The sequence below is a fragment of the Phalacrocorax aristotelis genome, chromosome 2 (genome assembly GCF_949628215.1).
Source record: "Phalacrocorax aristotelis chromosome 2, bGulAri2.1, whole genome shotgun sequence".
NCBI lineage: Eukaryota > Metazoa > Chordata > Aves > Suliformes > Phalacrocoracidae > Phalacrocorax > Phalacrocorax aristotelis.
This window is the reverse complement of record NC_134277.1, coordinates 83,441,450-83,468,784: the sequence shown is the minus strand read 5'-3', so window position 1 is coordinate 83,468,784 and position 27,335 is coordinate 83,441,450.

The following is a 27,335-nucleotide window of genomic DNA, read 5'->3' as shown; positions in this document are numbered from 1 at the left end:
CACAGTGGGCTACATAGAAAAGATTTTTCTACTAGGAAGAAAAACCCGTAACCCTAAGTAAAGCAGCCTTGTCCTCCTACTTGTTAATTTGAATCAATACAGATCATATGAACTTCCTTCTAATATAAGGACTTGACCTTCCTAGATGCCTGTGATGCAAAATCACATCAATAGTTTCTCTGTGGAAATCTCTTCATGTGCAAAAAATCCCAGCAGAATTTGCTTTGTGAAGTATGATACTTATTTTCCACAACTGGCACTGTAGTAAGACCAAAATTCTGCCTGACATTTAGCTAGAAATTTTAACTGTAGTTTTGCAGTTTCAAGTGAGTTTTCTGATTGCACTATTTCACTTGGTCTTCACATAGCCTTCTCTTACCAGTAGAATGTGAGTTGGTGAGGAACTTTCCATATTGGTCTCCATAGCACAAATCAATATATCGGTACTAGAAAATCAAGTTTGATTTTAATCCCTTACCCAAAGGACAGCAGTTAATTTGTCTGCACTGTGAAACTCATCCTTACTGTGAACATATCCTAAATCAAGGGAAATTTTCCGAAGGATCTGTGTGATTTGATTTAGTATTTTAGATTCATGAGCTTAAGCAGCACTTCTTTTACTTACTTTAAAGCAAATATAAAAGAAACAAGTGTCAACTCAGTATATTTGTTTATAAGTCATGCAAGTATTAAGGTTTGTATAGCTTTTATTGTTACCTTTTGCCTCTAATATACTGGTTAATTACAAATGAACAGTTTCGTGTCTCAAAGAAATGGTATCAAGACACAAGAATTTTATAATGTATTGTACTACTAATGGCTTTGTGTGTTCAGACCATATATAATGTACTACAGTTATATCCTCCTCTAGTCTCGGTTATCTAACCACTAATTTTGCTATATAGATTGAAGATTCCCTCATATCTTTATTTTATTTGATCATGCTTTATTACACAAACATTATTGGTACTATATTGAAAGTATCATTACACAAGTTTACTAGGTAGGAAGAGAATTATTATCTTTGTAAACAAGATATTCACTCAGTTCTTATTCCAAGATTTTTATTAGATAATAGGCAATAAAATATATGTATAGTCTACTCTACAACCTGTGAAAAAGTCTACACACCAGCTGCTCTGTGAATTGATATTAAGCCATCTTGGCCTGCCTGCCTGTCAAAGAAGCCTAGCCAAACCTGTAAAGTTATCATGTTTCAAATAAAATTTAGGTGTCAAATAAAATTTAACTTAGTAATTAAGGCCCTGCTCCTGCATGCACTAAGTGTATCTGGTGACTTGTGCGCATGAAAAGTCATGTGTTCTCTGAAGTCAGACTATCCAAATAAATGTGTTTTAATACACGGCCAATCTTTGCTAGGAGCTGAATGCATTGGACCACAAATTCTGATGTAAAAAATCTGTATTGTACTTCAACTCTCTTCAGTTGCTACTGTTTGCAATGAGACTCTGCTTTTGGCCTGTATCTGTTAGCCTGTATTAAGCTATTGATTGGATAACCCTAGGGATAGCATCCTAACTCAGAAATTGAGAGAAAGTGGATTCCCATGTTATTGCCCTGAAAATAAAAGTTGTTGGAATGTATTCTACTAATGCCCAATAGTTTCAAATGCAGATGTTCTGTTCTGCAAGTCCGAACTTTTACAGTATGGTGTTTTGGGTTGTTTTTTTTTTTGTTGCTAATATCTACTTATTTTGGAAGGAAGGAGGATAGAGTTACAGGTTTATAACAAACACAACTTTTCTGCTACTCACTAAGACAGAGAGTCACAGCTGTTACATTGAATGGCCTCCTAGAAGATGGCAAGGACTAAGTCTATGACCTCTGGATTTAAATTCAAGTGAGATTCATCAGCTCGGTTGTCCTGTGAAATTGCTGCCAGTGCTGTAGGACGCTCACTGGGGTCAAAGTACCAGGGTCCGCCACTGTAGTTCATTCATCCAGTAGTGCTGGGAAGCTTGATCTTGTGCTTTGAGGTAGCATGCAACTAAAATTGTTCTGGAAATATCCACTCGGGTGTCAGTGTACAGTGAAAGATTGAACACACCGTGCAGTTGTAGGCTACTGTGTCTTTGAGAAGACTACACAATGAAAAAAAATTGCTGCTTGTACAGTGAGGAACAGGCTATGTCTTGAATTAATCATTGAAATTAAGCATTAATGACCCTATATTAGCTAAGGAGCAAGTTTTAACACTGTTTTCTCTATTTTAAAAGCTCTTTTTAATATACCCTGACACTTGACTCAGCCTAATAAGTAATGTTATGTTTAATAAATCAAAATGTGATCTAATTTCATATTCTAATGAGAACTTAGTATCTGCCATTTTACTTAGTGTTTAAGGAAATATTAACTTCTACTTTTCCCTACTTTATTAAAAACTCATTAATTTGGAGATATTAAGTTGCACTGAAAAATTACCAGACATTTTGTCATGTCGTTGCAGGTCAAAGCATCTGAAGTAGCAAAGGCATGTTAAGAATCAGACTGCTTATTGAATTTAGCAATCTGCACACTATTTATTCAAAAGTTCATGATAGTTCACTGTTTTAGATAGACTGCTAACATGAATAAAGGAAGTCCTACCTGAGACACTTGGTCACCTCCTGTGTTTTGATTCTGTTGGCTCATTTATCACTACCAGCAGAACCTTTTATTTTAATTAGAACATTTTTGTTCAGTCCTTTCTGTCTCAAGTTACCCTATTCCATAACATTAAAGGCCCAGATTCCGACAGTGTTTCAAAAGCAAGTACATTTTTCTTCTGTGCATCCTGGCTTTATACAATCCATCTAGAACATAGCTCAAAGATAACAGAAGAGAGAAAATTTTGTGTTGAGGATAACTTTCCTGACCACTTACTCTTAGACACATGGATGTGGGGAGATAGAGGAGCGAATGTCAGCTCTGTCTTGGGGGAAGGTGATATTATTTATGCAGAAATTAGATGACACTGCATGGAAGTTAAATTATGTTTCAGAGTAATAATGCCTCCAGGAGGTATCTGAGATAAATAATCATCTTCACACTCCTAAGAAGGGAACATAGCCTTGTGTTCAGGCTACGCTGAACTTAGACCAGTGTGTAGAATAACAGTATGTTAACTGTGTTTTGCAGAGTGGGTCATGTTCACTGCAAGCTGCATGCTGAGTGAAGAGAGCCAGGTTTCTGTAAATGTTTGTGTCTAAAGATCTAGGTAAGTAACTTAACTCATACATAAAAATAATTATTCCAAATGGAATTTATGTGTTTGTTTCTCTAAAATGAATCAGTCCCCTGCTTTGAACTGGGGATATAGATTACTGGTGGTCTTGTCTGAAATCCAGTAAAATAAAATAATCTGTAATTCAGAGCAAGTATTTTGAATAAGTGATTTGGGAATAGCTCCTATCTCTTCTGGTTGTGGTAGCCTGTCTGGCTAAAATCAGAGCTGCCAAAGGGTTGTGCCACTAAACAATGATGAAAACCACATGTGGGTCTGATATTATGAAGCATCCCTTTTACCCAGAAAAGGGTGAGTTCACACTGCACTTCTCTGTTTTCTTCTTGATTCAATAAATGCATAGCTTTCATAATATTTTTTCACAGCTTTCTGTCACCTGTTTGAAATTTAGGTACTTTTATACTAATTTATATTATTTGCTCTTAAGGAAGAAAAATTTAGACTCAGGAAAATGCCTTGGATTCTTTTGCTTTGTAGCTATGTTGTGTTACAGGATACTTGCAGAAGTCCAAAAAGTCCAGTTAGTTTTAATTTTCTTTCGTGTTCCATATCATGTACCCTCACTGAGCTATTAAATGCTGACTTCTATAAACTTCAGAGGATGTGATTTGTCCAATGCTGTCTGGTTCTCAGAAGTTTCCTTTTGCTCTACTAGACTGTGTTGCTGTAAAGATTCTGGCAATTCCACTGTTCAGTTATCTGATAATTTAGGGCTATATGTGGTTTCATCTTGTCTATCCTTTCACTAAATTTCTGGTGTCACTATAGCTAGTACCAGTACAAAAAGAACTGAGATTAGGAGTCAGAATTGCCACAGATAATACTTGGGTTCTATCAAGAAGAAGGTTAAAGAAAGACTATGGGACATTGGAAAGGAATGCTGTCTTTAGGATGCCAAGAAGTGGATTTTAACTTCAGTTCTTTTTGTTGAAGTATGTCCATAACTAGCAATGGAAGAGACAACAAAGGAGAAACCAGGGGAAAAGGAGGCTTAACTTTGCTTCCTTCTTCAGTCTGATCCCTTTGCATGCCAGGACAGTTGTAGTGCTTGTGCATGGGGGATTACTTACTGCTCCTTCACTTGTGGTGTCATGGGACATATTTCATAAAGTGACAAGGAAGATACAAGAAGGAAATAACTCCATCATTACTTTACACCAATGCATGAAACGAAACAGAGGACTACAAAAGTTGTTCCCCATTTGGAGTAAGTCATGATCCACAGCATGTGGTCCTGCTTAGTGTGGGTAGAAATAAAAAGAGATGTTTCTAGTGAAATGAGGAGCAATTGTTTCTCAATACCCTGTTGAGAGACTGGGTCTTTTCCACAGTTGGAATCAAAACTACAGAGCTGACAATCTGTCTTTGAAACCGTGAATATGCACTCAGATGATCACAGGTTGGGTTTTTCTTCTCTTCTACCATAGACAGCAGGCTTTGATAGATTGCTCTCTTTTTATTTCCATTCACTCTAAGCAAAAGCTTGTGCAATGGACAATCATGCCTCATGGCATATAACTTGTTTGCAGTGCAGAGGTAATATCTCTCTGCTTTCCCAGCTTCTCTTTCCTTCCTATCAACGACTGTACATACATGCATTGTCGGTGGCAAGAAAGGTGTCAAGATGGGGTCCTGAAGTGACACAGACTAAATGAGGAAAAATATTTTACTATGGCCTTAAGATTATGAATGTGATTAATCTTGTTATTTGTAAAAAGTAATGCTGTCCTTGAATGTTTGCTTTGTATTTTCTTAGGCAATACATTACATTAATAAACTAGTACACTGAATTTTCACAAATGCTACAGCATTTCTGTGGCAATGAAAAGGTGTTTCCAGAAAGTTTGTTTTGTATAGTTCTTGCTTACGGGAACCTTAAAGTAGTTACTTTCAGAATGCTTCCACTATTTGTATTGGATAGAAGACAAAAAATCAGCTTAAAAAGTGGGAAAACATTTTTTCAAACTACTTTTTCACCCAGAGTATACTATATGAATATCTTGGAAAATAAGCATGAAATCATTCATTCTGAAGACTTATTTATCCATTACATTTTTGATGCTAGGTCTAAATTCCAATAAATATAAAACTCTCTGGGTGAAGCAGCAATATATGAAAACAGAGACTAAAAAAATACATCTGCTACAAATGCACCCTTACCATTTTCCCAGTTACCTGTATCACTGGAATGAGAGAAGAAAAACAGCAAGTTGGCTTTAGGATATAATCGTTAGCTTAATCTTCTGTTGAAGAGGACATATAATTTAAACATCCAAAATCCTCATGAGTGTTTTGGGAAGATCTTGACCAGAGGTACATTTTGAATGATACTTTTTATCGGTATTCGCTCCTAAACTTGTCCTTTAACTGCTTCAGCAGTACAAAAGATCTCATAACTGCCACTGTGAATGAAAAATAGATCTAATTATATTTTGAGTCCTAGCCAGCCAAATTAGAAATGAAGATAGGATAAAATCCTTCTTTTGGATTATGGGAATTTGTCTGAGTGAGGATGTGAGCTTTGAGCAGAATAGTTTGTACTTAGCAGCAACCTGAAGCATGTGGGGACGTGCTAGAGTGAGCACTGGAGCTTTCACTTGCATCACAAGCTCCTAATGAATATGTGGACACGTGCAGCTCTGCTGTCATGAAGCCTCTAAACATTTCACTGTTGGAAAAATCTCTTAATGTCTTTTGCACAGTTATGCTGAGAATCTGTGCCTAAATAAGGGCTTCGGTATTTAAGTAGTGATAGAGAAGGTAGGTCTATAATTACATGCATCAGACATGCTGTGCTTCCAACGTCTGCCATACAACACAGGCAAATAAAGGGCTGTAGTGGTCTACAAGGAGCTCTCGCTCAAGCAAGGAGCATAGAAAAAGGCTTTTGTGATCTGTTACTGAAGCTGAGAATGATTTCTAACTTTTGTTTGCTTGGCTACCTTTTAAAGTCAACAGTTGTCTTGGAAGGATTCAGCTCTTAAGCAGAGTAAAGACATGGAAATAATCCATCATGTATTCTTACAGATTTCTCATTACTGCTTAGAGCCTGAGCTGAAAGAATTGAGTCCCACTCTTCTGTGCATTGCTGTAAACATGAAACTGCTTCTTACATTTACAGTTAAATACTGCAAACATACAGCAGCAAACTGCAGAGCAGCGGGAAATTTTAGGAAGGAAAGGTAATTCTGTGACAAATTATCTACCTCCCCAAAACACTGAAAAAAACCACTGGTCTAGCTGAGATTGGATTAGGTATGGGAATAAGGATGCATTGCAGTCTTGGCTGCTTGATCAGATTAAGCAGCTGGTCCCCACAGAGAGGTGACACCAGCTCAGCCCCAAGATTAAGTCTTCTATTTGAAAATACTGTCATGAGTGTAGACAGATTACCTGAAGATTTTTCTGTAAAATGGGCAATCAGCCAAACTACAAGGTAATTATCTTGCTCTGAAATGGTTAGATTTACCATACATAACCAGTCTTTCCTTTTTCTGCATACACTTTCTGATTCTGTCTTCAGTCCTGCAGGTGCAGGGCACAAATGTTGCTCCCTTTACTTTAGAACAGTCTTAGTAAATCTGTATTCTTACCATCACTGGTGCTACACTCAATGTGGTTTATTGGGATTGGAAAATTCCTCTGGGAATGGTCATTATTTGGCTAAGAATGTATGCACAGCAATTGTAGTGGCATTATGCAGTGTAGCACTGGAAAAAAGAAGGAAAGAATTAGTGTCTGAATAATTTGGGGATCTATTGCAAGGATGGGGGGGAAAGAATGGAGAAAAGTTATTACCAGAAGAGGAAAAAACTGCAAGTAAGAGATAAAGAACAGGAAGCAGGGAGTTCCTGGGTGATATGGAAGGAGAAATTAGCCTTATGGAAGGAAAAAAGAAAGGATAAGATGACATCTTAAGGACAGTCAGGTCTTTAAAATCTTGTTTTAACTGTGTTGTCTTTTAAATGCTCATAAACAGAAGAAATGAATGAAAATGGAGTGAGAAGATGTTGAAAAAGGAAAGAAAACAACTAAGGCTAGAAGAATCCAGACAGCCTTCACTAAGCTGTAAGGCTGATGACACTGAAGGCAGAGGCCGCTTTCTTGCTGATTTCAGTAAAACCAGTATTTCGACAGTGTATATGGGTCATTCAAGGACCAAATTGTGCTCAGTTTTTTGCTATGAGCAGTCCCACTGGTTTCAGTACAAGTACATATGGAGTAAGATATTGTGCATGTATGATGAATGATCCTAAGATGCTAAAAAGTACATATTCAAAGTAACAATGCCTGCAATAAATTTTTGTGGAAAATACTGTAACTGGGGTATATGTTAACTATATGAAATGAACTTGTTCTTGCACAAGAACATGTATCAAGTGCTATATAATAACGATAAGCTGAGGACAATAGATTGTTATTAAAGGGACTGGTCATTACCCTAAAATTAAATGCATTAAAGTATATACTCTATTTATTGAGTCCCCTGCAGCAGAGTATTGCCAATGCAGGAAAATCTCTCAAATTCCTTGTGTCAGATTTTTTTTTTTTTTTTTAGCTTGAAACACCTGGCTATATGACTAGATGGCTTTGTTCAGTAGTTTAGTAAAAGGAGATAAAAATCTTCATTTTCCGTGTTTAAATATCCAGGCATGGAACTTACCGTAGGCTCAGTAGGCTTCTTTCTACTGCCAGCTTGTATTGAGTAAGATTCATGTAAGTCTCTTTCTGGTAGAATCATTAATAGAATGTGTATCATCACTATGGGTTTTTTTATATTTTATTTTTCTGGTTTTACAGAGCATCATGTAAGAGATACAATTTAGAGTGCAAATGTTAAGTTTCTCTATCCTGTGTCTTTGAAATTAGTTGTTGCTCGTAGTTCAGCTCCTAGCAGACTCAGCTGTCCATCATTATAATGATCAGTCACTGTTATCCATTATTAAATCTCTGTATGGACATCATGGATTGAAAGGTAAAAGGTAGGATTACTCTTATTCCTAGAAGAATCTCCCCCGCCTCAGAACAGAGGAACAGTGGTGCAACAGAACAAAATAAAATCGTTTGACCTACTTCCAAGCCTGATGTTTGCAGGATAAATAGAACTACTACAGCTAGAACCTGAACTTTTATGTTACTCATGTCTTTGAGCCACAGGTCAGATTCATTCAGCAGTCTTGATGAAGAACCTGGAAAATTTAACTTTAAAACCTGACGATCTATTTTCTCACATCTATCACCCATGAGTTTTTTTTCTGTCTATCCAGTAAGAATAATCCACACTAAAAAGATTGCTACAAAAAAAACTTCACTGTATATAAGTATTCTTCATTTCATACACTTTTCCTTATTAACTGCAAAAACTTCTTTAGGGACAGAATTATTCCAAATTGCTGGAATGGACTCTGTCCCAAGGGAATGTTTTGTGAAGAGAAAATTGGGAGTCAAGATTATGTAGGTGAAGTGAAGCATCAGTTTCTGTTTGAATTTGCAGAGCCTGAAATAAAACGAGCCCAGGTCTAATCTCTGTGCAAACACAGGTGACAGGGAGGTCGGTAAATGCCTGTGCCTGTGTAGATTATAAAAGATGGTTTCTACCTGTTTAGGTACCTCAAAGAATAAAAACCTGCTGGTAGAATGAGTTAACCCAGTAGGAAGAGATGTTTTACAACTCTTTCAGCCAATTGCCTACATTTAAGATCCCGGAGAAGGCAGATACCCACGTTTATTGAAAGAATCATTTAGGTCAGCAAATACAAATAAACAGCTGCAGAGCAAGTAACTTTCTCACTGTGAGGGGAGGAGGAGGAATCTGGCAATGAATTGAGATGCCTGCATGCAGTGGGCCTGCCATCTTACTTTTTGACTCGTGCATGTGGCTCTTGTACATTATGTTATTTACGCTTAAAGTAATACAGAGTGCAAGGAGCTTATGTGAAATGTAACAGCTAGGGTTCAAATATTTCTAAAGGTAGGAGACTAATGTCACTTTGCTGCTGACCTTGCACATTTCAGTATCTTTGACTATAGGAACTGGTTAACTGAATTATTGACAAGGTAATGCTGCTTACTTGTGAAGACACTGTTTGCCTATTAATCCTTCTAAGAGGCTTTAAAAATAGACTACTTTTCAGAAAAATGGAGTATAGCCTAGAAGGGCTTGTTTATTTCTACTAACTTTAGTTTTGCTCTCTGAAAAGTTGAGGTGGATGGGTCATAGTTCATCATAGCCTGCTCCACAGTGGTGCAACAAACTGGAGTTAGGCGAACATATGCTAGGTAAAACTTGAAAGGGGTTCTTATAATCCCTAATATTGCTCCCTAATGTTAGGATGTCTTTGAAGACATTTCTTCTCTGTTTTCATACATGCAGGAGTTTGTGTAAGAAGGGAATTACCTCCCCCACACACACTCAACAGCTTTGACAGAGTCCCTGACTGATAAGCTAAAGTTTGACAAGCTCGGAGTGCAAATTGGCAGAATTAGGGTAAAAGCCAAATGGAACTTTGCAAGAGCTGCTTTCAGAGAAAAACCCTAGAAATTTTTCATGTTTTCCCTGAATTTCTTTATCACAGAAAGAAATTTCTTTTATTCTAATAACTATTAAAAAAATAATGAACCAGCTTGCATGATGCAGACACATGTACGACATGGAGTACCTACCTGAGCCCCTGTATCTCTCCACATTTTTTTTTTTACTGTTGACCTTCAGTTTTGCACATCTGTTGCATAGTACAGATTGACAAAATGAATGGCAGGATCATTCCATAAAAACCTTTTTTCTGTGACTGATTATTCATTCTTCCCTCCGTAAATGACTGATCCTGTTCCCACAGCACGCACCTATGTTAATAGCTCTTTTGCCTAGACACGAGGAAGAGAAATTAGGTCTAATGCATGCCAGGATCTACCAAATTTCTGTTGTGTGTGTTTATAGAAGTAGAAAGGATTATTTGATCCTGTAAAATCTTCTGTTAGAATTTGATACGTGTTTATTTTTGCAAGCTTTTAGATTTAACAGTTTCTGGAGGATCAAATGAGAAATAGCATGTTTGGTTTATAAATTTAGTAATTCATCAGTCACGATAAGAAGTTGCCCATTGCAAGGCAGTATTTCAAGGCAGTAGCCTTTCACTTTTGGATACCAGTGTTCAGACTGGCAGTACAGCACAGGGGTGTAAGGGCAGGGGTCTCAGCCCAGTTTCTTGTAGACAGAAAGTAATCTAACCAAACTGCAACACGCTCCATTTCTGATGTGTAGCTTATTGTGATACCTGATACTGACTTCAGAAAAACATATGGTCCCTTCTAATTGGAGCAACATAGCTAAGTTTTGAAATACTTGGAATACTTTGCAAAAAAGATAGTCTTAGAACTTGCTATATGCGATTAGATAGAAGGGAGTCTGGAGACACTATATCCTTGACTAGAATAAGGGAAATATACTAAAATAAGCTAGTTTAGTATCAGTAAGAATTGTGTAACCAAGCCAAAAATGAACTGAGCATGCCCAGAGACTGCGTTCAACCAGCGGACACAGTGAGAAAGGCTATCGACAACGACCAGAGGACCCTGGAAGACCACCAATGAACATGAATGTGCATGTGTTGAGGACATTTGCATATGTTAATGAGTTCCAAGAATAGTATGAATATGATAATAATTTGCTAGAAATCTAATGAATGTGTATATTTTGATTGCATATAACCCCTGTAGTAGAGCAACTTGGTGCACACACTACATGGAGCGATCCCCTGTGCGCCCAGTGCTGCAATAAAGAATGCCTGCTTTCTAAAACTACAAACTGAGTTTTCGAGGGTTCTTATACTTGCCAAATTACGCTATCAGTTGCATGTCTTAGGTGAGAACCAGAAATCAAAGTCCGTTATGTTCAAATGAGTTAAAACATGCAGAAACTTTGGAATTATTTCACATTTTGTAATGTTTTCTGGGAGACTTAACTCTAAGGAAGTTACTATTACTTTACTTTTTTAAGAACACTGGATTTTTTTTATATATATATATTTTGGATTAAAGGGTGTACAGAGAGTTGGGGAGCCTATCTGACTGTTATTTGAGGTTTTTCAACTGATTTCAGTAGGAGCAGGTTCAGACCTTTCAGATCACCAAACGTTGGTGACTGGAAAAGCTCAGAGAAATATTGTTCTTAGGATGAAAGGAGCAGAGAAAGTCTCTGATATTTTGTGTTGGAATTTCTATTACACAAGAATGTCAGAGGGCATGAAGCATTTGAAGGAGGAAAGGGAAGAGATGTAATATCAGGTAATAGTGGATCTAAAGAGCCAAATACAAAGTGTGCACGATATAAGAGCATGTTTAAATCCTAAATTATTCTAGAGTTTTAATGAATAGTTCTGTTAATATTCTTTATAAGTAAATCTTCTTAGAATTCTTCACAAATCTCAGCTACTTTTTAAAAATTACTTCCTTTTGACAGCTATATTAACATATGGCTCTGCATAAAGGAATCATGTTGAATACATGCACTGTAATATTGGGATATACGTTTTAAAAAAAGAGATGAGAGGATCCAGAAATATAATCTTCTTCTTGTAATCCTCTATTAATCCATTCTGTACTGCTAAGATTTTTATTTGAGTGTGGAGCTCACAAAGATTCTGGCAGAAGCAAAAAGAAAAAAAAAAAAAAAGGAAAAAAAAAGAAAAATGAAAATGAAGAGTCTTCTGTATATAAATCCCCAGAGCTACACCTATAAAGAATTTTTTGCAATCTGCAAAGGAAGGAACAGCCCTGGGAACTAATCTCTTGTTGCATGGATTTCTCTCTTTTTGTTCTGACCTTGGCTCTTCCACAGCCCCAGTAAGCGTGCCTCTGCCTCGTGATGAGCTCGCGGCTACTCATCCTACTGACTCTCAGGGCATGCCTTTTCAGCATCAGCTTGCTGTTTAACTAATCCCACACTGAGATCGCTCAAGCCCTGAAAGGGGGTTTAGTTTCACTATCAGCTAGACCTGCAGAGATGACAAATCAATTGATTTTGTGGTGTGTGATGAAAAGTCTAATGTTTAATTATCAATGCTGTTAGTGAACTGATCTAAATGGAGACTGGATCACAGAGTATTTGCTTGGAGCTGCAGCCCACCTTAAAAGCTAGGAATGCCAAGAACATGTTTGCCTCCAGGCAATTCTATAAAAACTGGCTTAAAGAAGGTTAGCAAGGGAGAAAAATCTGTTTTTTCTTCTGAAGTTTGAATAAACAATTATTTCAATATTAGAAATGGACCAAGATTAAATATCATAACGTGGAAATTCTGAGAAGCTGTTCCTAAGGGTAGTTAATATTCTAATTTCCGCAGTCTGTCTCTCTCACCATTATGGACTGTAATGCTAAATACTAGTAGTATTTTGGAAATTTAGTTTTGTGAACAAAACATCTATTTATTTTACCAGATAATGCAAAACACACCTAGCATCTGAAACACATGGGTAGACAGCTTTAGTAATAGCTGTCATTACAGCAGTCCTAAATTTGGAGTACTGAGCATTTTTTTGCATGTCTCACATTGCTTATTCACATTTCTGGTTTTTAGCAATTTTAGATTTCCTTAGAGATATTTCTTGATTTGTATTTTTTCTTCTCTCAGACAAGGAAATAGTGTTTTATTCTGTAGGAAAATAGGCCTGCTGCAGCCCTTGGGACACCCCTCCATCTTGTCAGGGGAGCCTGCCATCTTGAATTTCACACAGGAGCTATATTCACAGACAGACCCCACGTTTCCTGTATGCCTCTGTTAGCAGCTTCTATTCTGTGCTCTTTCAAGGGACAGAAGGCAGAGAGATTCTGCTTGTACCGGGCAGTATCCTGTTGTACTTCTGCCTTCACCTGTGACTTTTCTTCCAATCTGCTAGGTAATTTTGATCCGCTTACAAACTGTCTTCATTTTGCTCTACCAGGAACCACTGGTGGCATTTACCACAGTACCATGCTGTAAGTGCCGTCAAGTGCTGTCAAAACCATAAATTAAAAAGGAAATCCTACATTCAAAACACTTACTAAATGTACAGATATCTGTTATATTTTTGTGCCTTTCTTTGCTGTTGCTGGCAAGATTTTATTTAAAGGTTCTCTGTGTCTGTTGATAATATTATCTTATTGTGCCCCTCTTAATCTCTTGTAGCATCAGGTTTTGGGGTTCACTCAAGAGCACTGCTTTGCATTATTCTCCAGGCTTCACAGGTGAAGATTGTGGAAGGTGTCTCAGCTAATACTTTTCTTCTACAGCCCTATTTTTCAATTTGCTGACAGTGGCCATTATTCATTCAGGGTTTTGATATTTTCAGGGTAATTTTTCCTTCCATACATTTTTAGAGTTTGGCAAACAATGCTGCATTTCTAAAATTATCCTTATGCTGCTTGCTGCTCACTGACTGATCTTTTCGTTAGGTTTTTGAGTGTTTTTCTGTGTTTGATATTTGCACTTCATTTTCCTTTCTTCGGACATTTGGTACTCTACAGTTTTCTAGGTCACTAGGATTTAGCTGACCCTATGAATTTAGAACTTTAATGAATAATTTAATCCTACTGTGAACTTTATATATATTAATAAAAGTAAGTATGCACATTATTTTCCAGAATGGAGTCAACGCCGGTGCATAGAATACAAGTGAGATGCAGCGCCCGAATAACAAAACTCCTAATCCTTACTGCACCTTATTTGTGTAGGCCCCGCTGTATTTTTCTTTGCTTGTTGACTTGAAAATCCTGAATAAGAAAACAAAGTTTGGTCCTATAGCTGCAACATTTTATATGATCATGAACAATGGGAGCATTTTCTCATTTATCTAATTTTAGGAGGTCAGAAATTTCCATCCGTATTGATGCAGCATGCATGATTCTTAGATCAGTAATATTACCTCATTTTGATAGCTATTTTTATAACTGTATTGTTTCTAAGACTACATAAAATATGTTAATTGGAGTAGAAGTTAAAAAAAAAAAAAAAAAGAGAGATAAATCCCTTAATGTATTTCCCTGTCCAAACTGTTGCTAAAGGTTACTGGCTTGCATATCTCATTTTTACACAGCTCATTTTGGTTTTAAAATAATTATTCTTTATAAATGTTTGCAGAAAGATGCAGTATCATGAAAGAAAGCAGGTAGTACGTATTTATAAAAGCTTGCTTCCTTCAGTTTCTGTTCATCTTCATCCCAACAATGACTTTATTAAAACAGTGACTTCTCATAAAGGGGGATAGAAAGCAGGCATTTGAACAGATGGGCTTAATAAAGCTTCTGCAGTATATCTGCCACAAATGGTTGAGCACCGATACTAAAGCAGGACTAAGATATGGCTGAGAATAAAGAACTTCCAAATGGTTTGTGCTTTCAGTGTAGAAGTTTTAGATTAAAAGACAAAGGTTGCGATGTAAATGTACATAGATCAAAGAGGACACATAATAGAACCTTGCTATATAAAAGGAAAAATCCACTTCCTTCCAGAGTAATATAATTGCAGTATGCTGCAGTGGGAGAACAGCAAAAACTGCATTGTTTTTGTTGTTTGTTTGTTGGGTTTTTGTTTGTTGTTTTTTTGTGTTTTTTTTTAAAACTTATTGCCACTCCTAGTTGACGTATGGTTTCATATTTGTCTCAAAATATTTTAAAAACCCAAACGATTTACAGCGTCACCAATAAGCTTTAAATTTTCAGAGGTATCCCTCTACTGAATCTTTGTGCAAGATGGGAAGAAGTTGCTCTTATCATTCATTCTCTGCTGTAGAATTTTTTAGTGCATGAAAAAATTGAAAGAAGTTTTTATAGCACCATGTTTTGAAGGACAAATAACTTCAAATATGTAGTTACTGAATAAAAAATGTCACAATGAATAAAATATGTATTTTCCAAATTACCTCAACTTGCTGATAGAATTAAGTCTAGACTGTCCTGTTGCCTAAAACCTAGTGAAGGATGAAATTCAGCTCATCTGCACCTTTAAATATTGAGCATGTTCCTGATGCTTCCTGCATTTCCAAGGTCAGGGAATTAGACTAGAATCATTGTGTACTTTTAGCCTCTATATTTTGATTAAGAGTTCTTCACTGCCCAGGAGTATTACAAAATAGCACTTCAGTGCATCTCTGACTTGGTTTTGGTTCCAGGTAAAATTGGGTGGCATTCTGGGTTTCTTCTTGTTTAATTTTGAGATGTAACTTGAAGTATTTTCTCCTTCCATAAAAACACCGATTCTCTTTGTTTGCAAAATTTCCATAATGGTCACATCTCCTTGAAAACTTGTAAGGCTTTATATAGAGAAATAGTTTGTTAGTGAAATTCCTAATACTTTGACTATGAATAATTTTGGGGCCACTCTTGCTTTTAACTATTCCAGTGCTTTTGTTTAGAAGCCTCCTATTTAAATATCTGGTTTGAAAATTTTAATAGTTTTTTTTTAATACATTCATTATGAGACCTGTTATTTCCAGATTTATTTTTAAACTATCAAGTTTAAACCTTCTGGTGGTATGATAAGTAACTGCCTAGTCTCAGTTACCAAGATTAGTTTATTTTGAGAAGAATTTTTATTGACGTGTTGTCACTCTATTTTGTGTCTGCACGAATTTGAATCTAACAGCTTTACAGCAACAGACAAATACTGCTGCCTTATTCAAAACAGATGAATATGGAGACGGTCCTCTAGTTCTCCATGTTTTTAAGTGGAGTGCATTGCACAAAAATTGTTGATTGCTACATTTGTAGAAAAGTCTATTTGGTCTTTATAGTTTAATTAAGCAATCTGCTGCTTATGAAACCTGAAAAGAGAACTGGAAATGGGTATCCTTGGTCTTTCTAAGAGAAGGCCCGAACAGACAGTCTCATGACCTTGTATTTTGTGCAGTTCTGTGAATCTTGAAGTGCATCTCAGAAGCATGTCCCTCTTCTCCCTTGTAAGAGTTTAGTTGGTTTTTGGAGGCCTCCTTGCTGAGAAGGGCTGTTGTGAAGGAGAAGCTAGAAGCAGCTCCAGCAGCAGCTCCCTGCTGCCTTTGCTTGGGGAAGTGTCTAAGATCTGAGGCTCCTGTGCTGGACCCCAACCTGAGCTAGGCTGTGCCTGTGGTGATGCTGCATCTGTACACCATCTTGTACAGATCCTGATCTGCAGCCCAACCTGCTGACTTGGCTTTCTGTTTTGACCTTGGGCCTGCCTCATCACTATGGACTTGCTGGGTGCTTGCTGGGCTCTTGGCTGAGCCTTGTTACCATCACCAGCCCTGATTCTGACCCTGACTGACTCCTTGTCAGGGAGGCTGCTGCCTCTGCTGCCTTGTGACACTCAGCCCCCAGCTCACCTTCCCTTACAAGGCAATCTGCCCTTGCTGTGTCCTGACAGTGCTAAAGGAAAAGAATCTTAGCACTCTCTAAACCTGTTTATTTGAATTATTTTGGCTAAGTTTCTGCTCTTTGTTACTGTCACCCGTTCAGTGAATCTGTCCATTTTTAGTGACTTTGAAACTGCATAAGTAAATACCTACTGGTACTTATGGTCTCACAGTTGCCTGCTTCCCACATTTAAATCACTGCATCCATCATGGAAGTGCCCGTCACTTCACACTAATGGTTATTTGATTAGCAGCAAATTGAAATTATCTGGATGAATTGTCAGTGGCAATGATTTAGCTATAGCTCAGTGTTAACACCAGGGTGAAACATAAGGGGGATGGAGCGTAGGGGCTGCAGAGTTAGCTCCTGAAGAATGATCAGAAGGGTATGATAGCTACTCTCAACTTCCCAGCACCTTTATTGGAATGAGGCAAAGATACAGCTTAAATGGTTCAAAGACTGCCACTATTTTGGGATGCTGCATGCTTAATTTGACACTGGTCATTAAGAATTAAGCAGTTAGTCCAGTTGCATGATTCTCCTTAAAGGCTTTATTATCTGAACTACGGTGCAAGAAAATGTGCAAATAAAAATGCAAATGTTCTCAAGCTCTTGATTCATTTGCCTATTCTTGACTGAAGATATAATGTTGCTTTAAAAGAAGTCAACAAGACAAAGAAAATACATTTATAAATAAAACAGAGGAAGAGGCAGCTTCATTCCTTCCAAGCTCAAATAGTCTATTTTATCAGACATTTAAAATAAGTATCTTTGAGACAGTAGATGTTTTAAGGAAAGGATGAATGTCTCCATTCTCAAGACATTAGATTTAAAATAATTTTTCTTTGCCACTAATATATATGGTATATGTCTTGATAAAAGCTGTTTAAAATGTTTATTGAATTCAAGGACAAGGAAACAATTTTTATTCAGCCTACAAGCTGGAGGAACTATATCTATTTATTTGCATAATACAAAAGCATAAAAAACAAAGCCCATATTCTGTTATAAACAAAATAAGATTGTATAGGTATTAGTAACAGGTGAACACAGGACCAAAGTATGTACAGGCACTTTATGGAGAAGGAATTGTTATGTGCTTGAGTGTAGCTGAATGAAATAATAAAAGGGAGTTCCTGATAGAAATATACTTACAAATGATTCTTTTTAGCTGTCAGCTTATATTCTTAGAAAAAAAAAGAAAGAAAAAAAAAATCCAGAGAGGTGCATCCAGTGCAATATAAAACACAGCTGTCCCATAACAAGGGATAGGGGTCAGGATTGCTAGTTCTGAGTGGTAACAGACTGGGGCAAAAGCAATGTACCCTTGAAACCTTGCATGGCCATTGTGAAGACTACACACAAGTATACCTAAGTCCTACCAGCTCTTGCTGCCAAAGGCAGGTAGGTGAGCAGGCCATACAGCAGGGCAACAAAGGACCCCCAAGAGAATTTTAGGAGGAAAGCAGAGGTGTTGCCATCGACCAGCAGAGAGGAGATGCTTTGAAAATCAGTTATATTGAACACGGCAAAGAATGACTTATCATTGGCTTTTATTGCTTACTGTTTGCTATTGTCTGATAATCGAATATTTCAAGAATGAATTGCAGCTAAACTGCGAAGAATCCCTGGTTTTGCTAGCAGTGCAAAGCACAGTTGTGACATAATACATGCAGAAAGATAACAGTACTGAAATCAAGATAGAAACATTAATGTGTTAGTTAACATTTCAAGTTACCACAGGATGAAGTATAAATGTGACTAAAAGATAAATGAAATTTACATAAATAAGAATGATGGACAGCAGACTGAAAGTCCCTATTTAAACCTAGAAGAAAGCAAGGAGGAAAGTGAACACAGCATCAAGACCTGTTCTAACCCAGCTCTGAATTTGCCTGGGAACCCACAGAAATATGAAGCAGGCTCCATCTTGCTGTTTGGGGTAACCACACTATCTCTTCAAACATCAACTCTCTGATTAGCTTTGCTGCAAGATCCATGTTCATGTGCCATAGTACCTGTGATTCAAGTTAAGTCATTCACAAAACTTGCTTCAGAAAATCTCCCATTTGAAAGGCTTAAAGGAACACATTTCTATGTTTTAAGAGTAGCGCAGAAAAAAATCCAAATGTATTTTCTTTTGAAATCTAAAGACTGGCTAATACAGCCTGAAGACAGGTGTTAACATATCAATATGCCAACTAATGCGATGAGGATAAACAGAATCACATAGATCAAAAAAGGGTTCTGAAATTCAGAGAAGTTGGGGATACTGAAAAAAAATGTCTGAAGGAGCTTACTGTCTTTTTCCACTTTCTTCTTACATATTTGACTTTATAGGACTAGGGACAAAGCTTGAATTTCTGTTCATTTTCAAAGGTCTTGTATGTGTTGATTGTCTTAAAGTGAACTAAGTAGCATTAAGCTGGTGAAGTATTTGTTGGTCCCAACCTGTTTAACTGTACTGCATTGTGTAAAAGGACTGAATGTAATTAGGGTAGAACAACTAACTAGACATTTATCATGTGCTGATTGCTTTAGTGTTTAATGACTACACCACATTGTGAAGCTGTTTAAGTTTTGAAGAAAATTGTAAAGACACGGGTTGGGGAAATGGTTGTATAAATGAATGTTATATTGGGTAAAAAGACTCATAAAAATGCTTTGATTGTACAAGTGACTCTTCAAACAAAGCCTGTGTTTTTCAGGTAACAGGCAGGTGACCTCAAGCATTAAACACTGCTCATCCTTTGATTCCTCAGATCTGTGCACAGGTGTTATTTGTATGTGACTATTGATGGAAAGAAAAAAGCCACATACTAATAAGAATGCACATGCAGGGGTTATGTTTTGTTGAAAAGATATTGGTAATTGTTTTTGAAAACCCTGGCTTTACACCAAGATCTCTATAAAATATCATCTCATCAACGCAAAGAGACTGAGAAGGAAGTATTACTTCTAAAGCTTGAGTGAGAAGCCATTTGCCTTTGAAGATTACTTAAGCTGTAAAGTTTAGGTGCCAGTTATGGAGGAATTGACTTAATTATAAACAAAGAGGGCAAATAGAATACTTCTTAGTATAAACGTCACTGAGGTTTGTTACGCTGAGTGTTTGTTTTAGAACATCACTTGCTTTTTATATATATCTGAACCATTTTAGAGAGATTACATCTGAGGACTCACACAGCTCATACAAGGACAGTAACAACAGCTTAGCTAAAGGCAAAGTCGTCAGTTGTGTCAGAAGCTCAGTACCATCCCTTTCCACACTTAAATTTCCTATGGGGAGACTTCTGAGGTCTTTACTGGACATAGGGAAAGTAGTATTTCTGATTTCAGCTTCTGACATTGGTCTAGACTAAGTGGGCAAAGGGTACCTGTATTTTCATGACACCCAGTGAGTATACATAGACACTATATGATAAAGATGTCTAAAAATAGTTGTCCTAAGATAGAGTCAGGTACTTGAAAAAAGTTTGGTGTTTTGGGTTTTGGTTTTTTTCTTTTTTCCAAAATTTTAGGAGATTACCATGCTCTAATAAGCACAGATTTTGATGAGTAGCTTAAAGAGGACAGAGATGCTAGTAGATTTCCTTTTTTGCATTAGTAGCAGAGATATAAGTTATTGTCAGTGTAAGCTGGTCCTCAAATTGCCTTGTTCATCCAGCAGTCAAGTAATTACAACAACTCTAATTTACTACATATTTAATGTAGTATTTACTGAATAGTGGGTGAATTTTATGTGAAATGTACTTCAGCCCAAATATTGAATTTCAAAATCATGGCTCTGTTTTTCAAAATCACCGCTCACTAAAATCACTGTTAGCACTAAGGAGAGCATTTTCAAATATGTCTGTGTGAGTTAAGCCTCCAAAGATAAGAGAGGCAGGTTGATTAAATGTAGACTTTAATAAGAGACAAATATTTGATTCTTAAGTTAAAGATTCAGTTTCTAATTTCTTTCATAAAATCACTTATTTGTAGGGGACAGGGTATGATAATACACGTGGATTTAAAACAGAGTTAATTTAGATTTAACTTCTTTAAGCATGTTTTTGGCTATTTAGGAAAACTGCACATGAGGTATAGTTAGGGGATGATTTAAGCTCCTTACTGAAGGAAATAGAGTTTCCATTGTTGCTCAGTCCAGCTTCCTCTGATACTGCTGCTGAAGAATTTGGGTAACAGTGAGATGATAATAGGAAGACTGTAGAGGTACAGAATAAGTTTTAGTATCCCCAAATGGATTGATCCCCTCTTGTGACAATGTCGAGTGACTGTACTACCAAATGGGTTAATTATGCATTTAAGAATTGTTTCCCTCAATTGAAAAAAAGTCACTACTGCTCTGTACCTAAATTTCTCAACCCAGCTACCATTTTTAGGGTGGTGACTCCAACACAAGGCAAATAAATAGATAAACAAATAAACCCTACCTTTTGCATACCCTTGAGAATACTTGCTGGGCAATCACAAATGGGTTTTTTCACCATTACAAATTGTATCTGTAGCAAATACTAGCAAACATATCTAGTAATACCCCAACAAACACAGAGTTCATTTTAGCTTTTTCTCAGTTCTGCTCACTTTCTACATTACAGTGAGGTACTCATTCAGACTTTCTGACTTGCTGATTAACAGGTGAGATAGTGACCTCGTTCTCATTGATTTCTTCCAATGGTGTTGGGGTTTGATTGACAGTCTTACCTATTAGCTGCTTTTGTTCTGAGACCTTGAAGCCACATATATTAACATAATTTAAACAGGATATTAAGCCTCAATATATGTGGTTAAAACAAAGTCTGGCCCTGATTTCAAGTATAGTATACACATTCATGTAGCAAATTGCAGATAGATTTGCTTTTTGTTCTTGTTTACAAAGTAAAATTTATTTCATTATAAAATAATTTCATTGTTGATTATATATATTACCTTTAAAGTTGCAAAAATAATTATTTATTCATAGAAAGAATAAATTGTACGTCTCCAGATTGCTTCAGTTTTCTAATTAAATACTGTATGAGAAACACCATTTTACTGATAAAATAAAATTTGAGCATTAGGCTGTGCAATAATAAAGATTAAGATAAATGTCTTTAAAATTTGTGTTTTGCTAGTCATAATTTGGCAGCCTTCTCTTGAAGTAACTTAAGTTACAGATGTCCATACAGTCCCCTGAAGGAATTTAGCTACTGAGTGTCAGGTACAGAGACATCTGAACTAAAGTAATCATGGTCATTAGTAGCTTGACTTTGATTTTATTGCTGCTGACCTTGCTGTGTGAGAAGATACTGTATAACTGAATACATGCACACATGTGTATTCAAACATGAAGTCTTTTTCTTTTCCAGCAGTCTGCAGTAGTGGGGACTATCTGTATTTATGTGTGTATGTAAAAGGAAATTGGCATGGAACAAAAATTTAAATTCTGACTTAATATTAAGAAATATTCCTGCTGTTTCTTAAGCATCCTTGACCTCAAAAAGACTTCATAATACTAGATACTTTCTTGACATAAGATTATATAAAAAAAAAATATTTTTGCCAGAACACTCTAGCTCAGGGTGTTTTCCAGCAGGTTTTCCTTGATATATCACACTACTGTTCTAAGTGTTTCTGTGGAGGAAGGACTGTGAGAGATGTGACTGCAAGGCTGGCCATGCTGGCCAGGGTGAGAGAAGGTTGTGAGAGCGAATGTGTGGTAGGTGTTTGAGGTAAGCCTCCCTTGGCTGGGGAGGTCCGTGGCTGGGAGGACAGCAGAAGAGGACTGGGACTAAAAACCATGCAGAATGTATTATGCATGGTCCCCTGATGCACTTAAACCGTCCTAGCACTTTGCTGATTTACTGGGTGCTGAAGTTTGGTTACTCTTTGGGACTAAGAGAAGAAAGGTAGGGGGAAAGAAGGCGCAAGCTTGTATGTGACTCCCAAGGCAATGTAACTGGATGTATCTGGTCAGGAAGAGCCCCGCCAATATCAAATTACAACCAAAAATGAATGTTGATTTGTTAATAATTTTACTTGCTTTTAGAAGCTATGTTACACCCACCAATATGTGCAGATTAATTTTTGTTCTGCTATATGACAAAACAGATTATTAATACATATGTTCAAAACATACTTTAAAAATATAGTTAAATGGTTATGTGTATAAGACTGCAATATATTTATTCAAGCTCCCGAGATATGATCAGTGTTACATTGATAAATCAGTGTAAAATCTCTATGTGTACCTTCCCATCTTCCACTACCCTGTTGCACTGTGGACAACCCAGATTTCCCTGTCGTGGAAAAAGTAGTCTCTTGGATCTTCAACCTCATACACCCCATGTTACCGTAATACAGAAGCTTCCTGTATTCACCTGTGAAATATTACTCTGATTTACACGCTGGACTTTGTGTTTAAAATTTTAAGTCACCTTATATCTTACTGGGAGATCTTTATTTCTTTGCTCAGGCTTCTTGAACTGTGTTTGTTCCCACGTCACAGCCAGAGATCAACACAGTATAAAATCAGGGCTCTGGAGGCACTCCTGGTAATTTTGTCTCTGTGAAAGGGCTCGCCTCATATTTCCATTACTAGGAATTTCTCTTATTTGCCGTATCAATGTACACATTGTCCCAGATCTGTAGGTTTTAGTGTTATCTACCATTTAGCCTTTTTCCCAATAGAATTGCAAACAACAACCATTTTGACAATTTTAAATCTTTAGAAGAGATGGTAATTTAAGCATTAAAACTTAAAAGCTGTAAGAAAGGGTTGGTCTTTTTTAATAACTTTCTTCTTTATTTTTCCTTTTCCTGGTGACAATTTGTAGGGAAAATATTCTCAGTGACTTCTAGTTAGTATTAAGCCTTACAATTACCTTTTGGGGCAGGGAAGATGGTGAAGTTCATGGAAGATGTTTTTTGTGTCTGATGCTGTATTCTGAGAGTGGACAAGAGCAGATGTGAACTGCAGCTTTCCTTTCTGTTACTGAACCTTTGCCTATAGCTAGAAAAAAGATTGTATATTGTGTTTGCAGTACATCAGGCATTCTGAAATCTAGGAAACTAGTATCAATGGGTTGTTTAAAGAATTACTTTGGCTACCTTGTGAGCTCAGATAAACAGTTTTGATTGGATCTTATCTGGTTAAAGCAGGCTATCTCTGAACAAAAAGGAAGAGCTGGAGGGATTCCAAATGGATGGCAGAGGAAAATGAGAATAAAAGCTAGCTCTGCCTATACACATCTAAGTTAAATTAAGGACTCTAGAAATGTATGATGAAAAGAACAAAGAATCTTCTCTTAATTTAATTCACCAAATTTCTCTTGCACTAAATTTTTTTTCTCAGTTTCAAACTGCAACCCTGTGTTGTTAACCATAATAATCTCCAACAACCCTTATTATGGTATTGTTTTTTCTTTGATTTAATTTAGTCTCTCTGATATACTTAGTATAACAAGCAGTGATGGTTTCTCGTCACAACAAAATTTTAAGCATCTGCAAGGGTCTTAGATTTTCTAATGACTTTTCTTTATGACTTCTATATTTTTATATGTTATTTCCCACACTCATCGTAAGTTGTTTTATCGCACCTAAAAATCCTCTAATCGTCACAAAATGTTTCTGATTCATTGTGCTGTAGCCTATTTTATGAGTTGCTAAAGGTCTGAACAACTGAATGCTGCAACATTTCCCTGCATGTAAGCAGAGGTTTCTGTGTCCTTGCAGGAATGAAGGACAACTCACTTCTGAACCTGACTGACAGGGTCATATCAATTAGTTGACTTATTTATACCTGTTCCTGGTTAGATAAGGAATTCTAAGCTGAGGTGATGAAGGCTCTTGGACTCTGCATGTGAAGTAATTGATTGCCTTGCCTTCCGTAAAGTTCACATCTCAGGTAGGGAACTAACCTTTTTCAATAGCTCAGACTGAATCAGATGGAGGCTTCACAGAACCAATCTAAGGAAACACAGTTTTTTTTCTTCTTCTTCTTTTTCCCTCATTAACTAAGAGAAATTTCCAAACTGAAATAACTAGCCAGCAGCTAAATGTGGCTCTCAGAATTAATTTGCCTTATAGGAATAGTGGAAGCCTCCTCCACAGAGTCCCTTTTAGTTCATAAAATATATTATATGGAATTATAAAGAACCAGATCTAGAGTTGATATAAAGTTGCTTTGCTTTAACAAAGCAGGAAAGCAGATACTTGGAGGTAAGGTCACCTGACTGTTGATGAGTTTGGTTGGGATTTTCCAATTGATAGCCTCCATGAAAAGTATTAATGTACATTTTGACTAGATTCTGATGTGAGGAATCAGGATGTTTGTGTCATAATCAGGATGTCTGTGTCATAAATGCCCATCAAAGGCTATAGCTGCCTTAACATTTTAAGTGCCTTTGGAAAGTTTTCTAGATAAGGCATGTTCCAGATGAGGCATGTTCCTCTAAAATTTTCTCTATGCCACAAAAAGGTGCATATGTATTTTCAGGTTGACAATTTGATTTTTAGTGAGAGGATAAAATTTTATTTTTAGTGAGAGGATAAAAAGATAACAAGGTAATAAAGAGTTTCTTCTTCAGTGGCGTGTATTAGAACTAAGCTGAGAGGGACAGTTTTCTTCAAAAGAATATTGATTTTCTAAAACTTAAAAGGTAGTTGGGTCTTTATGACTACTTATAGCTCACAAGCAGTCACCATCCTTAATTCAAAGTTCATATGTATTGTGCTGACTAGCTTACCAGCACTTTGCCTCTTGGATTTTTAAGATGAGTGCAGATGTTTTCCTTTATTAATACCAATATATGAAGAAAAACCTGAAGAAACAATGTCTTTGAATTTCTACATGAACAAACTATACACTAATGATGACCTTTCTTATCTGAAGGCAAGTGGGCAGAAGTCAGTTCTAAAATTTTAGAGAGATTTGTCAATTCCTGCCCCTGTCAGTGCTATGTTTAGAGCCGTAGGCTCATGGAGAAGTTTAGGTTGGAAGAGCCCTCTGGAAGTCACCTACTCCAGCTCCCTCTGCAACCAAGAGCTGTCCTCCAGGTTGGGGTGGGTAATGTAGGCAGGACCTCACTTAGCAGTGCTGGGAAGTCCCAGGCAGGGGCTTTAGGGCCCCCTCCATGCCCCGCTCCCCTCAAGGAGGTACTTTTCACTTTTCTGCAGATGTGTTTGAAATAAAGGTGTTTTTCTTGTGAGAGAGATCTGGAGAAATATTACTTTAGGTGTCTGAAATACATGTATTTTATTAGGTACGCCTATACAAGCACTTTGGGTTAACAAGTCATCAAAAAAGCCCCTTTGTTGATAAAAATATTAGTACTGAAGTTTATCACCAGCAAACACTGACTGAAATAGGTAGAGCATGTAATATTTCAAGACTGATTTATTACTACCATTACCTAAGGACTTAATTTGTAGAACTTTGTAAGAAAAATATTTAAGAACTAGCTCTGCTGCTACATTAAGAACTTGCAGATTAGCATAATTCACCTAGGATTTGTTGGCTATAGTTTTAAGCTTGTTGAAATTCTGATTTATAATGCAGACTGTTACACAAATTTAGTCCAACACAAGAAGTGTTTTTTGAGTTCTGCGTAATACCATGTATGTTGGGAAAGAAATCTAGTAAATGAAGTTCTCTACCAGACACACTTTTTTTAACTGGACTTTTTCAGGTATGTCTCACCTGGTATTTTACTTCTGTTTGTCCACCCGGTATTTTCCTAAGAGACACCTGGATGTGTTGTCTTTTATTATAAACTATTAGGGTGGAAAAGAAAAAAATCTCTTGATGACTGGCTTTGGTGAAAGGTCCTTTGGTACAAACACACAAAAAATGTTTCAATACTTCTAAATATATGAGGTAACAGAAGGAAACAAGGATCATGCTGATTCATTTATTAAATGTCTTGTATTGCAAAACAAATATAATTTTGGGTTTTCTATGAACAATTTCGTTCTGTGTAAACAAAAACCTAGCCGTTTTTAAATTATAAGGTGTGATCAATAAATATAAAATCAGAAGAAAAAAAACAGATTTGAAGAGAGCTCAGGAGGTAATTCACTTTGCAATGGTGTTTGATTACCATATTAGCCAATAACTTCCCTTCTTTTAAAGCATTGTTCTATTCAGTTGATGAACTACAAAGCAAAAGAAAGTACATCTCATGTTTTTAGTCGTCAGATATTGCCTTTGCCTAGTAATCAAAATATAGCAGATATTTCTGAAGAATCAATGTCCATGAATTGTGCCTCTCTCTGCCTTCCACTTTGCATGATTCTGGATAAAAGGATTGATTCAGGAGCCAGGATGCAGTGTTTAGTCTTCAAATTCGGACTCCAATTTGTGTCTGTAAAAGGTGTACTTCATTTCTTTGGTATGTCTTTCTTGTTTTTACATCAAGCTTTTGAAGGCAGAACTTGGCTTAGTAATGACTTACTCTTTTATTTGGTATTTTTTAAGTCATCTCTGGATTTCAATATATTAATAACTAAAAATACTAAAGTCACTCTCTACAATGTCTACAAGGACCAGGCAGTATAAAAGTGAACCCTTCCTCTTCTCGAGGATCAGAATATCTGCATCAAAATTTCATGAAAATGAACACCTTTGACAACGTTTCCAAGGAAAATAAAAATATGGCTAAAATTAAAGCCAAAAATAATCTGTTTGGAGTAAAACTAAATGTGTTTTAATTTGAAGTAGAGCCAAGTGAGTGAGCTTGGTGAGTTTCAAAA